Source organism: Amblyraja radiata, chromosome 37 (genome assembly GCF_010909765.2).
Source record: "Amblyraja radiata isolate CabotCenter1 chromosome 37, sAmbRad1.1.pri, whole genome shotgun sequence".
NCBI classification, from domain to species: Eukaryota; Metazoa; Chordata; class Chondrichthyes; order Rajiformes; family Rajidae; genus Amblyraja; species Amblyraja radiata.
The window spans coordinates 12,106,875-12,120,911 of NC_045992.1; the positions used below are offsets into that span (position 1 = coordinate 12,106,875).

The 14,037-nt window shown below is 43.7% G+C and overlaps 1 protein-coding gene across 4 annotated transcripts in view; it reads right to left on the reverse strand.

The window, feature by feature from the left end:
• Positions 1-8,994, reverse strand: part of mapk8 (mitogen-activated protein kinase 8) — a 74,071-nt gene extending 65,077 nt beyond the window's left edge. Inside the window, exon 1 of one of the 4 annotated variants that reach the window (XM_033012805.1) lies at positions 8,807-8,994. The gene's annotated coding sequence lies outside the window, so the exon portion shown is untranslated. Of the gene's footprint in view, positions 1-6,384; positions 6,657-8,806 lie in introns of those variants that run through there. The other 3 variants (XM_033012809.1, XM_033012806.1, XM_033012808.1) reach the window with 3 other exon arrangements.
• Positions 8,995-14,037: the final 5,043 nt, after the last annotated feature.

Sequence of the window (14,037 nt, forward strand, 5' to 3'; positions counted from 1 at the left end):
TTTAACACACATGAACTATAGCAAGATAAAAAAAGTTACAAAAAGTACACAACAGGGCAGGCAACATCTCTGGAGAACACGGATACAAAAGATATCAGAGACCCTTGTTCAGACTCCACCACTTTTGTGTCTTTTTTTTCGTAAACCAACATCTGCAGTTCCTTATGTCTTCACTACAGTGAGATTCATGGGCAATGACCAGGATGAAGCCTCGCAAAACTATCAAAACAACTCAGTCGTATAGCTGCCTTATAATTTCTATGTGGAGGAAAGAACAGCAAATGCTGGTTTAAATCGAAGATAGACATGAGATGCTGCCTGTCCCGCTGAGTTTCTCCAGCATTTTGTGACTAACACAGCACAGCAGCGCAAATTTTCACTAAACAGTTTTCTCCCTCCACCACATAGAAACACTGCATATTGCGCTTTTTTTTAATTGACAGCCTCAATTCCAATATTTGTCACACATTAATGCAACATGACATCAAATAAATATAATAATCAATAATACAATAAATTGTCTGTAATATTAGATAACCAGACTATTATAGTTCGAACAGAAGTACTTAGTGAAAGGTATGCAACGTCCATTGTAGTTCATTGCTGATGTAGAGATGTGCTGTATGGTTCAAGGTTCTGATAGAAGAGTCAGTGTAATTTTCGATTGACAAAAGGACCAATGCTGTACATAACATGCCAACAGCAATGTATGTCCCGCATTGAAGGAGCATATCAAGTTGGATTCTCAAGGTCCATCTCCACCATTTCTTTCTATATTCATGACACCTTCTTTGTTGTTTGATAGTATGTGTTAAATGTATGTTTTAGTGTTCTTTAGCTTGTTTTATGTGTGGGGGTGGAGGGGTATGGAGGAAACATTTTCTAATCTCTTACCTCGACAGAGATGCGATTTTTTTCTGTATCGTATCTCCGTCCGCACTGCGGCCTAACATCGAGGAGTTGGCAGCCTCTGCTGGAGACCGACTTCGGGTGCTCCAACCTTGGGAGCCTGCAGGACTTTAACATCGTGGAGCTCGCGGTCCCTAGTAAAAGACCAACTTCGGGAGCTCCTAGCCGCAGGAACTTTGACCATCCCGGCGCGGGAGCTTCGATCGCCCAGATCGTGGGAGCTTCGATCCCCGACTGCGGATGGTTTGACTGTCCCGACCGCGGGAGAATAAAGAGGAAGAAGATTAGACTTTATTGCCTTCCATCACAGTGAGGAATGTGGGGAATTTGCTGTAGTGGATGTTTATGTTGACTTTTATGTAGTTGTGTGTCTTGTTGCTTTTGTTTTAGTATGGCAAATCGAATTTCACTGCACTTTAATTGGTACATGTGACAATAAACTGACCTTGAAACCTTAATTCACTTCTAAATTCCCCATCACCTTGATATTTCATGTTCAGTCACGCCATGAAACACAAGGACACAGTTCAGCTTCATAATAAAAGATCACACAAATCACACTACACATTATAAATAAGAATGTATGCATTCCTACCAATTCAGACTTCCAAAAAGCTTTTGATGATATATCACACAACGAGGTTTCACCAAAAGATTGAAGAATCCCTACAGACGTTTTGTTACGATGAATTTGGAATGGGTTTGCAAGCCAAAGTCAAAAAGAAATTTATGATTTGTTTGGTGACAAGTAATTAAGGACATCACTCAGGAATTCTTGCTGGGATTATAATTTGATTCATTTAATGATTAACGCACATTTGTTGGAAGTGAGGAGTGCAAATTTGCAGATGACACTTTTGAGTGCAAAGACAATGCACAATACTTCTTTGCTTATGGAGTGGTCCTCAATTAGTTTAGACGTACAGCATGGAAATAGACCCTTTGGCCCGCCAAGTCCACGCCAACCATCGATCACTCATGCACCCAAGTTCTATGTTATCCCACTTTCTCATCTCTTCCCGACACACAAGAGCAATTTTAAAGAGGCCAATTAATCTACAAATCTGCATGACTTTGGGATGTGGGAGGAAACCGGATTCATAGAGTCAGACAGTATGGAAACAGACCCGGCAAACACCAACCAACATGTCCCATCTACAATAGTACTCCGCGGAAACCGACATGGTCACAGTGAGAATGTACAAACTCCTTAAAAGACAGCTCCCATAGTCAGGATCAAACCCAGGTCTCTTGACTCTGTGAGGCAGCAGGTCTTTGAGCTGTGTAACTGAGTTTAACATAGACAATCCATAAGATAAGGATCATAACGGGTCACTGGCACTGAGGCAGCAGCTCTATCCACTGCACCATGATGTTTAACTTAGATATGTGGTGCTCACATTCAGCGTAAATGCTCACAAACAAGCATTACAGCAAAATGCACTAAAGGGTAGAAAAAGCACGAGAAATTGATGTTTTCATGCACATATTGAAGCTACTTGAGCAACAATGGGGTAAATAGGGTACATTAAAGGAAAAACATGTTCCTGGTGAAACACATTACTTACTGTATGTTGTCCTTTTAGAAGATTGTATCTCCAGCTCAAAGTGAGCGATAGCAAGATTTGAAAATGATTTAATAGGCTGTAGATCATGTTCTGAAGTGATACATCTTCTTTATCAAGGCAGGCAACAGAACTGCGAGTCTGAACTTTACAGAAGCATTTAATTGCGAGCTCAGATTCAAGGTGAATGTAATAGCATGTGTCCCAGTTAACAGTCTGGCCCAGTTAATTGTTTAGAAAAAAAGCAGGGTACCAATTGTTATTCAAGGCCATACCTACACACAATGTCAGGAGGCGATTTGTCCTCCAGAAAACAGAACCTGTGGAATGGCTACCACATCATGCAGTGAACGCTAGGCCAGTAAATCACTTTGGGTGATACAATAAGAAAAAAAACAGCTACAAGGATACGCCTGAAGGCTTGTTGGCCGACGGGACTGGGATACACCTGAAGATTCATCAATCGGCAGGACCACCAACACGCACGCCTGGCTCGTCAGTCGGCGGGACCGGGAACTCACCTGAAAGCTCGTCGGTCAGTGAGACCAGGAACTCACCGAAACGTTCGTCGGTCAGCGAGACTAGGAAGAAGCTGGAGATGTCGAATACCAGGAGCAAGGATAGGAGGGTGAACCAGGGTATTGCCTCCAGCATTGCCTCCGATAATGCCTTCATGGTCGGCTGCAGGAGGCGCCCCTGGGGTACAAAGAAGGCCGGGCAAAGAGAGATGGACATTGGTTCATGGGAACTGCTCCAGTACACCGAGCATGCAGGCCAACCCAACTTTGAATAATGGCACGTCAATGATGTGGTGGCACCCGCTGGTGCAATCTATGCCACTGTGCAGTTGTATATTTCACAAGTAAAGTATTATTGAACTATTGTGGATGCAGCCAGCAACCACGGTGGACCTAACGGACGAGGAGCAATGCCGGTAGGAGAGGGACCAGGGTCTGGCCTCCCGCACTTTCAAGGGGGGCTGTGAGAGGCGACCCCCGGGCAATAAAGATGGATGCTCATCCATTCACTGTCGATCTAGATGTCCAAGGAGGTGATGGCTGAAGGCCCTGCAACAGCTTGGGGCCTGCCTGGATTGACCACTCATAAGATCTAAAGCATGGACTGGACTTTGAAAATAGCGCCAAAACCTGGCACCTCTTGCATGCAGGATTATTTCTGTACACTTTGCTAATCTGGGATTGTGTTTAGGTATGTCCATACTCTACTGGACTATGTGTAAGAGAAGAATTTCATTGTTCGTTTTCACAGTACAATACAATAAAGAACTCTTGAACCATTGTTTCACCTGACACTTGCTTTTACTTTAACGTACTCTATTTACCCAATTACTTCTCCGTAAAAGAGGTATATTCCTCAATTGTTAATGGCTCGGGTGAGCTCCTGGATTATTTTTGATTTGGAGATGAATTTCTCAGAATCTATAGGGGCAAGCAAGACCTTTCCATGGATTTGTTGCATGAATTAACCGAAACAACATTATTTGGGTGAAATAAATATGTTACTGCTCCTCGGCATCAGGCCCAGGCTCCACTGCCATCCATCACCGTGGTAATTTACTCAGAAATCCGCTAGATTTAAGCATCTTCGGAAAATCCAAGAACAAGTTGCTTATCATGTTAAGTTATTGCTTGTTGCAAAGGAAATCTGGCAGATGAGGGACGTTTCTCCTGTCACTTTGAAATCATTGCCAACTACACTATGTTCAAGAAGGAACTGCAGATGCTGGAGAAACTCAGCGGGTGCAGCAGCATCTATGGAGCGAAGGAAATAGGTAATGTTTCGGGCCGAAACCCTTCTTCAGACTGATCCAACTACACTATAATCTGTTCACTAAACATTGACGGCATGTACACAATTAACTTGTATTCCCTCATCCCCACCATTCTAATCAAATGGAGATAAAAAAATAGTTCAATTTGAACATAGTCAAACCACACACAAAATACACTGGGTAGAAAGTAGCCTTGCTCAAAGATTTTTTTTTTTAACTTGCACTTTGCATGCTTACAGACACATAAACATTGCATGAATTCCATAAAATTCATAATGTAATAAAAAGGAACTACAGATAAGGGTTTATACCAAAGATAGATACAAAATGCTGGAGTAACTCAGTGGGTCAGGCAGCATGTCTGGAAAATATAGATAGAATAAGAACATTGACAAAATATCAATTTTCTCCAGAGATGCTGCCTGATCTATCAGTTACATTGAGTCCATAAAATTGATACATTTCTTGTAAAATTCACTTGTGAAATGTTAGGGTAAAAAATTAAAGCAAAAGATCCTGCATTATGTCAGGTAGACAAAAATGCTGGAGAAACTCAGCGGGCGAGGCAGCATCTATGGAGCGAAGGAATCGGTGACGTTTCGTGTCGAGACCCTTCTTCAGAACTCCTCCTCTCTCATGCCTACTTTGAAGTTTTCCTCTCTCTCTACTCCACTGCAAAATCTCCTCAAGGTATGCCTACTTTGAAGAAGCTCTCCTCCTTTCTCTTACTCCACTGCATTCTGTAAGAGTATATTTTGAGCATAAAATTTGAGGCCATTTGCAATGTTTATGAGCGTCACCAACATGACCTTCAAACTGAAGTAAAAGCTGGCACGTGACCATTTCCCTTGTCATTTAAGTTGTTCTGTGCGAACAACCCTGCAAGACATTTCTAGCTAGACTATTTAAAAGTACGATCCTCTTCTTTATAGGGTTTACATGCTGCGCAGCTGTCGTTATAGGAAATCAAAGCAAACATTGCATACAAATGTAAAAATGGCATCCAAATGTCCAGAGACCAACAGGATTAAATTAACATGCACCACTCCACCTCGGTTGTTAAATTTAAGGTAGACCAGTTGATAAGCAGGTAAGCTACTAAGTCTCAACACCCACTCCAATATCTGCAAGTTATGCATGAAACTACAATACTGACAATACTCACATTCAAAGTTTTGATATATTTTAAGTACAGTGCACTGTAATCATAATAATAAAAGAAAGAAATATGTTCAAATTGCAAATAAAAACAACATGATAAAGCTCCTTCATCCTGCATGTTAATGCATTTAATGAGGTCCAAAATATCTTTCCTTGCACCTCAAAAGCTCTCTAAATTTACCACAAAAACAATTTGAATATACACAAATATTATTTACAAATAGAAAAAATGACTTCAAACAGGCAGCAATCACAAAGTCACAAATTAACAATGTCCAAAATATATATTTCCTGGCACTTCGAAACCTCTCACTAAATTTATCATCATAACCATTCCATGGTACACAAATTTTGTTTATAAATAGAAAAATGACTTCAAACCCAGCAATCACAGAGCCAGATATTAACAATGGAGAGAGCTACTCTGCACCATCTTAAAAAAAACAAAAGCTGTATTAAAAGGATTCAACAAACCTGATAAACAGTTTTGAAGAGAGACAAATGGTGTTTATGTCACGATATCTTATTGGAACAAATATTTCATACAATCAAATGATGACAGGGCTTGTAAATGATAGATGCAAAATATATATGCTTGTGGTGAATTTAAATTTGGATAGTTAAATTATCAAAGATGAAGAGTCAGGGTTTTTTGTAGATCAAGAAGAATGTAATATAACTATTGTTTATGCAAAATATTTTATAGCATATTTTTCCTATGCTACGTCTATAAACATCTAAGATGTCTATAAACATCTAAGCATGCCCAAAAATAACAATTATCAAAAATAATCGGTCCAAATTACCATCCAAATTCTGTTTCTTGAAACGATTTAACCTAAACTTAAAAACTACAACTGTTTTTGAACCTCGCTTTCCTAAATAACATAAAAATGGACAGAACCATAACCATTTAACCGAAGCCACTGCATTCTGCATCAGGTAACGCGCAACTACCTGTAAACACCTTTCAACAGTTCCACATCAACAGGGACGATAAAGGACGCAATTCTCCAAAGTTATTGATCGCTGTATTTTTGCGCTACACCGAATAGCGCAAACAAAGGAACAGCGGGGGAGGGTAGGAGTGGCAACGGGGGAGAGAGCGAGGGATATGGAGTAAATACGACAACTGGAGCGTGTAACATTTGTCTTGCAATCGGGAGAACAACCTAGGATCCATTCGCTACGAAGAGCAAATTTAAAAAAAAACCTTATCCGGTCTGTCGTTACAAATATAAACAAACAAATACATGTACCATAATTAACACAATAGAAAAAAGCAACTGGCTTCTAATAAATACAGGAGTGAAATCAAAAGGATCTGCAATAATAGTTTTCAGTGAAACGGTATCCGCCTGGTAAATTGACAGTCGCTGAGCTTTTGAGCATTTTGTTATGTCTGTCGAATGCTTTCCATTTGGAGAGGCGCTGCTGAAATTTGAGGTGTCGCTTTATCCTCGCATCGGATTGAAAGTGACATGGTTTTAATGCAAACAAAAGGGATCACAAAATGATGGGTTCAGAAAGGAACGATGAACAATGAGATGGGGAGAGGGGGTGGGGTGTGGGGGCTGTCAAAGTATCACCGAATTATTTAAAAAAAACAGCAAGCTATCGGAAATATCAACAGTGAAGAAATGTAAATAATTTCAAGTTCTACAAAAACGCAACATTTGTCCTCATGTTTATAAATAAACAGAGGATTCATCGAGCACGATCGCAATCAAAGATCCGGCGATTGTGTAAACCGCTTGGTCATGCCTTGCATTAAAGAGTCCTCTGGGCAGAATCTTCTGTCCAGAGACTCTAGTGTCCCCAAAACGTGTGTGTGGGTGCGCGGATAGAGGACAAGACTGTGAACTGACGGCCACTGCAGAAACAGAGGGCTCGAGTGAAAGTCAAAGGGCTTTGCAAATCATTCCAGGGGGTTGGAAGGGAGCGTTGGGGAGTCAGTGTGAGCCGTGGGGATGGCAGGGAAGAGAAGGACAGTAGGAAGTGACTCCAGGGTGGCAGAGGGTGGAAAAAGATGGAACGCCAGGGTGACAGAAGGTGGGACCTTGACTGGGAGAGGAGGAGGGGGAGGAGGGGAAGGGGGGGAGGGGGGAGAGGGCGGAGAGAGGGGTGGAGAGAGATGGGGGAGGAGAGAGGAGGGAGAGAGGGGGGTAGGAGCTGGTGGTAGGAGCTGTTATAGTACGTGCCTCAACTACCTCCTGACAGCTCGTTCCATATACCCATCACCCTCTGTGTGATAAAACTGTCCCTCAGGTTCCATTTGGAGAGGTAGACCTTTCACCTCTCACCTGAAACATACGCCTTCTAGTTCTTGACCCCCCCCCCCCCCCCCCCCCCCCCCACTCTGGATAAAAGGCTGTGCATTACCCCTATCTATTCCCCACATTATATTATACACCTCTATCACCTTATCAACGAATAGAGTCCTAACCTGCCCAACCTCCCCCTGTAGCTCAGCCCCTTGAATCCTGGCAACAACCGCTGGGTGTAGAAGGTTAAAGGGTAGACCTCACTGGTCAAAAATAGGATTCCAGGAATATTGGGGGGTGGGTGTTCCTCAAGGATATAGGGGGAGTTAAACTGATCTCCCTGGATTAATGGGAAGAGATTTGGTCTCCCGGGATTTGGGGGTGGGGAGATAACAGTCCCCAGGCTTGGGGGCGGTGGGGAGTCAGTGGGAGCCCTGGGGATGGCAGGGATGAGGAGGACGGTATCCCACGGTGGGACTCCAGGGTGGCAGAGGGTGGAAAAGATGGAACGCCAGAGTGGCAGAAGGTGGGACCCTGAATGGGAGAGAGGGCGGGTGAGGAGAGAGTAGGAAGAGAGGGAGGAGGAGAGGATGGTGGGGGGAGGGGGAGAGGATGGGGGGGGGGGGAGAGGATGGGGAGGGAGGGGGGGGGGGAGGGGGAGGACGATGGGAGGGAGAGGATGGGGAAAGGGAGAGGATGGGGGGGGGAGGGGAGAGCATGAGGGGGAGGGAGAGGGGGAGTGAGGGATGGAGAGGAGGGGGGACAGAGAGGAGGGAGGGGAGAGGATGGGGGAAAGGAGAGGAGGGGGAGGAGGGGAGAGGATGGGAGGGGGAGGGGGGAGAGGATGGGAGGGAGGGGAGAGCATGGGGGGAGAGGGGGGAGGATGGGAGGGAGAGGGGGGAGGGGAGAGCATGGGGGGAGAGGGGAGGATGGGGGGGACAGAGAGGAGGGAGAGGAGTGGATGGGGGAGGGGAGAGGATGGGGAAAGGGAGAGGGTGGGGGAAAGGGGGGAGGGGGGAGGGGATGAGAGAGGAGGAGGAGGGGAGAGACCCCAGGGTGAGAGAGGTCGCTCCCTCCCACTACTACAATAACATGGTGTCTCGTCACCCACTCACCCAGTGCTCGGCCTGGCTCCTCCACCCGCTCTGCCCCGACCCCGGGCTCCCGTGTTCAGGCGGCGGCGGCGGCGGCGGCGACACAAACAAGCGAGCGGCCCCTTCTCCCCAACGAGCGGCGGCGGCGGCGGCGTCCCTCACTACAACTGCGCAAAAAACCACCGTCAACCGTCCCCCCCCCCCCTGCGTGCGCGTCCCCGCCACCTCACGTGCGCGTCCCCGCCACCTCACGTGCGCGTCCCCGCTCTACGTCCGCGTCCCCGCCGCCTCACGTCCGCGTCCCCGCCGCCTCACGCCCGCGTCCCCGTTCTGCGTGCGCGCCCCCGCCCCTCGCGCGAACCCTGCGTGCGCGTCCCCGCCCCTCGCGCGAACCCTGCGTGCGCGCCCCCCAGTCTGATGGAGAGCAGCCAGAAGAGCGTCAGGTGAGTTCTCCTGTTGTCACCCCAGTGACAAGAGGCTGGTGGATTGCCCCCTTCCCCCTTCCCCCTTGCTCTACTCATCTCAGGAGACCAATGTATCTTGTCCCCCCAATTGCCCAAGGAGGAGGTAGTAGTTGAGGTACGGACTATCCCAACGTTTCAGAACCAACTGGACAGGTACATGGACTCTGGAGTCTGAAGGAGGGTCTCGACCCGAAACGTCACCCCTTCTCTCTGGAGATGCTGCCTGTCCCACTGAATTACTCCAGCATTTTGTGACTATCTTCAGTGTAAACCAGCATCTGCAGTTTCTTCCTACACTTGGATAGGACAGGTTTAGGGGGATATGGGCCAAGCGTAGGCAAGAGGGACTAGTGTAGATGGGATATGTTAGTCGGTGTGGGCAAGTTAGGCCGAAGGGCCTGTTTCTACACTCGATGACCCCTGGTGATTCATTATTGTCTTATTAGAAACATAGAAAGTCAAGTCAAGTCACTTTTATTTCTATAGCACATTTAAAAAACAACTCTCGTTGACCAAAGTGCTTTAGAAAAATAGGTGTAAGTCAAGTCAAGTCAAGAGAATTTATTGTCACGTGTCCCAGATAGGACAATGAAATTCTTGCTGCAGCACAACAGAATATGTAAACATAATACAGAACAGGAGTTAAAAGTTCAGTGTGTCTATATACCATAGACCATATATATATATATATATATATATATATATATATATATATATATATATATATACACAGTAAATAAACAGATAAAGTGCAATAGGCTGTTATTGTTCAGAGTTTGTTTGATGGTGTGTTTCATAGCCTGATGGCTGTGGGGAAGAAGCTGCTCCTGAACCTGATGTTCCAGATTTCAAGCTCCTGTACCTTCTTCCCAATGGCAACGGAGAGATGAGTGTGTGGGCAAGATGGTGTAGGTCTTTGATGATGTTGGCAGCCTTTTTGAGGCAGCGACTGCGATAGATCCCTTTGATGGTGGGGAGGTCAGAGCCGATAATGGACTGGGCACTGGTCATAATTTTCTGCAATCTTTTCTGCTCCTGAACGTTCAAGTTACCGAACCAAGCGACGATGAGATCAGGCAGGAGTAGGCCATTCAATATGATCGTGGCTGATCAACCAAAACCAGTACCCCGTTCCTGCTTTCTCCCCATATCCCTTGATTCCAATAGCCCTAACACCTATATCTAACTCTCTCTTGAATACATCACTTCCACCTCCCAAGCAATTTTACGGTGTCCCAGTGTTCTCCCTCTCAACCCCCCAACACAGTAAAATCCTGGCACCCACGTGAAGAGAAAACCCAACGTCCTATCATCTTACACAGAGTACTATGTCCAAATTCCACAAACAGAACTGTCCTGACAGACCCATTGTTTCTGCTTGTTCATGTCCCACCAAATTAATTTCCACACACCTCAACTCCATCCTGGTCCAATCCCTTCCTACCTATGTCTGAGACACCTCACACACTCTTCGTCTCCTCAATTACTTCTGTTTTCCAGGCCCCCACCCCCTTATCTTTACTATGAATGTCAAGCCACTCTACACCTCCATCCCCCACCAGGAGGGTTTTAAAGCCCTCCGTTTCTTCCTCGACCTCAGAACCAGCCAATTTCCGTCTACCAATTCTCTCCTCCGCCTAGCAGAGCTGGTCCTTACCCTCAACAACTTTTCTTCAACTCCTCCCACTTCCTCCAAATCTAAGGTGTAGCTACGGGCACTCACATGGGCCCTAGCTATGCCTGCCTCTTTGTATGGTACATCGAACAATCCCTCTTCCAGGCGTACACTGGCTCTATCCCCGAATTCTACCTCCGCTACATTGACGACTGCATTGGTGCTACCTCCTGCACCATGCAGAACTCACTGACCTTCAATTTCACCACCAATTTCCATCCTGCACTCAAATTCACTTGGACCATCACTGGCATCTCCCTACCGTTTCTAGATTTAAGTTAATTAGTACAAGGATCAGCAAAACTGAGGATTTTATTTAACCATGTTGGCGGTGGCAAACTGAAACTCACAGTCAAAAAAGCAGTGTGTGAGATGATCAACCTATGAGGCCACAGTCCAGGAGCTGAGATACAGATTAAGTTGGAGAGCATAGAAACAAGGAACTGCAGATTCAAGTTTATAAAAAAAGAAATGCTGGCATAGCTCAATGGGTCAGGCAGCATCTCCGGAGAACAAGGATAGGTGGCCTTTTGGGTCAGGACACTTCTTCAAACTGATTGTGGGGGGGAGTAAGAAGCTGGAAGAGAGTGGAGGTGGGGGGGGGGGGGGGGGTTTGGCAGGGCAAAGCCTGGCATGGAATAGGTGGACACGTGAAGGGAGTTTATTTTTTGATAGGTATATGGTTGGACAAAGGTGAGAGGTGTTCCCAATATGGCTTCCTTTCCATTGGCAAGTTCAATTGAATAAGGGCACTGACTAAAGGCTTTCCAGTGTAAATAACCAATTTAAAAAAATATGTACTTGGGGTCATGGAGAAACGTCATCATCTTTGTTTTCCAGAGATGCTGCCTGACCTGCTGAGTCATCCCACCACTTTGTGTCTTGAGCTGTAATGATTTGGTTCTCTGTGGTTTCCTTGTTGCTTAGTATTTTGGAGTACATTTACCCAGAAAATATTGAAGTATAATATTGAGATATAAGAAAATATTTGAAAGTTTACTTTGTTTAATCCACATTTCTATTAGAGCAAGATTGGACAGAACATACATTCTTCTGATTTTTCATGGAGCACACAGCCAGAAGCAATATAACATTAGCACACAAACAGGTACTATGGAAATTCCTATTTGCAAATATAAAGATCAACATGCGGTCTAAGTCTCGAATAGCACATTCAAAAACCCCAGGTACATTAAAAAAAAAACAATTGGTTATTACCCTTTAGTATCTGGATGAAAATACTTTATTATCTATAACTTAGTTTAGTTTAGAGATACATCTCTAGAAAGATAGACACAAAATGCTGGGGTAACTCAGCAGGACAGGCAGCATCTCTGGATAGAAGGAATGGGTGACGTTTCGGGTCGAGACCCTTCTTCATTCTGAAGTAGCGTCTCGACCAGAAACGTCACCCATTCCTACTATCCAGAAATGCTGCCTGTCCCGCTGAGTTACTCCAGCATTTTGTGTCTATCGTTGGTTTAAACCAACATCTGCAATTCCTTCCTATACATCTTTAGAAAATTGTCCTTAGAAACTATATTTTGGAAATTGAAGACATGCTACATATATACTGCTCATTTTCTCTCATCTGCTTTTTTGGGGGTATGCGTACTGAATTGAGTGCTGTTAAGTCAAATCCCCAGCCAAGGGGCTGTGATTTGCCCACCACTCATTGTCAAAAGAAACTACACAAGCAAGCCTGTGTTTTCCTGAAAGCAAGTTTGAAAACCCAGAAAAAAGTACCACAATAATAGTCATCTAACAAAGCCAAACCAATCTAAAAACAGAAAGATTGTCAGCAAATAAAGCAAAATGATTGTTTGGATTTTATGATTAAATACAATACATTTTACCTTAGTTGCTCGTTAAGTCTAATTTGTTTTGTTTTTCAATTGAAAAAGAAAGGCATTTCATCTTTGAATTTGCATACAAAGTTTCCTTTACATAAATCACAATTGTTTCCCAGTGGAATTAATTTAATTTTATAAATTAACTCACAGACCCGCAATTATGTTCATTTGTCAGTCTGTTTCTTAATACATTGAATTGGCACGGACTGTTTAGATAAGCTTTTATTTTTGACCTTGTATCTCATTAAATAAAAATATGTTTTCACAAGTGATCACAGGCCCTTAAATATACATATTACAATGCTGGTAAAATGTACACAATACCTGTTAAAACATTAATTACGGAACTTCATAGATTAATGATTCTTCAGTGAAGCACTGAGGTTAAAAAATGTTCTTTAAACTGGGGCCATTTGTCACTTGAGACATTAAAAATGTATGCATTATCTCTGTTGAGAAGGATGTAAAGAATTCCAAGATAATGTTCAAAATAAGCATTATCTTATCAACATTTATCCTTCAACAAAAATCACCGGAACAGGTCGCTTTGTGACTTGAATCTCAGATATTTATATAATCAATTCTTGCGCAAAAATAGAGAATACAATTCTCAAACCTTAGAAGCCATTTGGGATGTCTCATCGACTTGAAAAACACAAAATGGAAGATCACTCTTTGCGAATAATTCTTATTTCTCTTGAGAATGGTTCATGTGGTTATATCCCCACACCTCTTCTAACAAAGACATTAATTTAATGATTGCAAACTCCTTTGACAGTTGTTAAAAGTTTTGTTATTTTGTTTGCTATTTGCATCTTTAGAATATTTTAACATATATAATCTTTTTTTCTTTTTTCCTACCTTCTGAGAATATCTTTTGTAATTAAGATATTTTTACTTTCAATTAACAGAATGTATCTTGGGACATTGCTTTAACAGTGTAATGAATGTGTAATGAGCTTTGAACAGAAAATAACTGAAATGACTGAACAAAACCTCTTGAATCTAATAGATTTATCTGTATAATCAGATTTGCATGCAATTTTTGTTCATTTAAAAGTTATCATGTGTACTTTCAACACAAGGACACAAAAAGAGTGAACACAGGACTCGAAAGAATGGGAAAAAATGAAACCAATCGTTGCCAGCTATGTCAGCAACAAGTGAGTCTGCAGAAGGGTCTCAACCTGAAACGCTACCTATCCATTTTCTCCCGGGATGCTGCCTGACCCGCAGAGTTATTCCAGCAGATTGTGTGTT